The sequence below is a fragment of the Amblyomma maculatum genome, chromosome 11 (genome assembly GCF_055883805.1).
Source record: "Amblyomma maculatum isolate TAMU_Amacu chromosome 11, ASM5588380v1, whole genome shotgun sequence".
Taxonomy (NCBI): Eukaryota; Metazoa; Arthropoda; class Arachnida; order Ixodida; family Ixodidae; genus Amblyomma; species Amblyomma maculatum.
In genome coordinates, this window is record NC_139354.1 from 112,720,757 (window position 1) to 112,723,135 (window position 2,379).

The following is a 2,379-nucleotide window of genomic DNA, read 5'->3' on the forward strand; positions in this document are numbered from 1 at the left end:
TGTTGAAAACTCCTTGAGATCTATTATCTGCCGCCGACTTTTGCACGCTTCAACTTTTGTGTCTCCAGTTTAATTTGTAGATGTTTTCGTTGTGTTAATTGCTGTCAGCGGTATTTTTGTATTGCCACGTTCCTATACTCCGTTTCATACATCAAGTGCAACACTGCCAAAGCGACAGCTCTTGTTTGCGCTCTCCGAATCCGCGATGAAAAATAGTACCTGCTCTTTACGAGAGGAAATAATAGTTATTTTGTCTGCAAGCTTAATGCATCTTCTGGGTCAATACCGGCAACCATGGTGAAATAGAATGCAAACTTCAGCTGGCCGCTGACACTGTTGCTACGCATGCAAGCAGTATTTGTCTAAGCTGCTCGGCAGCTAAATCTGAGCTCATAGTCATGGACCTAAAAGAACGGAACCCCCCTAATATTCAAGTCACATTAAACGACACCCCCATCCGCAGGGTCAATAGAATCAAAATTTTAGGTCTCATAATTTCTGAGAACGGCTCCAACGCCGAGACCATACAATTAATTCGTGCTGCTATTTTGAATACAGCCTCACTAATTAAGTGTATCGCCAATCGCCATCGAGGCATGAGGGAAGCAGACACACGTCGCCTCATTCAAGCATTTTGCCTATGCAGGATCACCTACTCCATCCCTCACCTCTACCTCACAACCACGGAGACCGAGCAACTCAACAGACTTATCCGCACAGATTACAAAAGCGCTCTCCTCCTCCCTAAATCAACGCCTACTGAAAAACTACTTCAAGTAGGGGTTCACAACACCTTAGGAGAGCTAGTAGAAGCTCACCTCATTAGTCAGTACTGCAGACTCTCACATACCGAAACCGGCCAAATTCGTTTTAGCCGAATTGGGATAAACCTACCCTGTCGTACCTCGTCCACGCGCAATCCTCCCACCGCTGTTAGCAACAATCTTTACATTCCGCCTCTTCCCAAAAATACCCACCCGGAGCATAATCGTGAGAGACGGAAAGCTAGAGCCAAGGCTTTGCACAAGCACTACCCTCCTGGAGCTCCGGCAGTTTACGTAGACGCGGCCGAATATTCAAACCGACCAGCTTTCGCATTAGCCGTCGTGGATGGATTGCACAGGATAGTCAGTGCGTCCATTCCAAATTTGCAGGATTGCCTGCAAGCTGAAGAAGCAGCAATTGCCCGAGAAATCACACACTCTTCTGCTGAGTATATCTTCTCAGACTCAGAAACAGCAATTAGTAATTATGCCCATCGCAAAATCCACTCCCCCGCCGCAAACATTCTAGCATCATCCCCTCTACCGAATCCCCTCATCACCCTCCTCTGGGTCCCTGCGCACAGCGAACACCCAGGCAACACGGCCGCTCACTCCCAAGCCCGAGCACTGGTCAACCGGGCTGAGAGCGACCTGGTCCCTTCGTCTCGCAGTGCCAGAGATCGGCTTCTTAACTAGCACGACCTCACCGTATTTTATAGAAATTCCAGCCTGCGGTACCCTCCTCCGCATAAATCTCTTCCCAAAAGCGACCAGGCTTTCTGGCGCAGACTTCAGACGGCCACAGTCATGACCCCTTTTCTTCTCTCTATTATAAACCGTGGCGAAACCTCTCCTCACTGCCACTTTTGTCCTGGCACCAGAGCCGACTTTACTCACGTCTTCCTGAACTGCCCGAACAAACCCAAGCCCCCGTGGCAAGGGCCAAGACATCAGGAGCGATGGGAGGCTGCTCTGCGCAGCTCGCTGCCGGAGGTACAGCTTCTGACAGTGAGCTGGGCCCGAGGGTCGCCGAAGCTCAAAAGTGCCCGGCCATCTAGAGCGGCCTGAGGGCCCATCGTCGTCCTTCACCCTCACTTCCCTTTACCCCTGATCACTTGGTTCTTTTTTGAATCATTAAAGTTGCTACCTACCTACCGTAATACATCTTACATTTGCCATCAACCTTTTTTAAGGAGAAAGAATCGGATTCAGTGAATTTGACGACAAATAAACGACACCAACCAAAAGAAGAAAGATGGAATGACGTTTCGGCTCCCACACGAGAGCCTTGTTCCCAATGAGGCGAAACGGGGAACCGTTGCCTTAAATATGGCGCATCGCAGAACCCAGACATCTTGCGTATACAGGGGGCAGGTTACCATGATTACGGTTTAGCGTATTTGCTGTAGTCTGAATGATCAGCGACTCAAGATTGAGCCGTGATGCTCTGTTCCTTTCTTTCGCTGTCACACGTGCCTGTGCCCAGCCAATATTGTGTTTGGCAGATACCGAATGTTCGGCCAGTGCGTTCGAAGCCACCCGCTGTTTCCTCACGTCGTTGTGATGATCGCGCAATCTTCTTTCAAAATCCCCTGACTCTCCAATGTTCACAGCT

General features: G+C 49.5%; 1 pseudogene; it reads left to right on the forward strand.

The window, feature by feature from the left end:
- The first annotated feature begins 398 nt into the window (after positions 1-398).
- Positions 399-1,822, forward strand: LOC146174687 (uncharacterized; annotated as a pseudogene).
- The last annotated feature ends 557 nt before the right edge of the window (positions 1,823-2,379 follow it).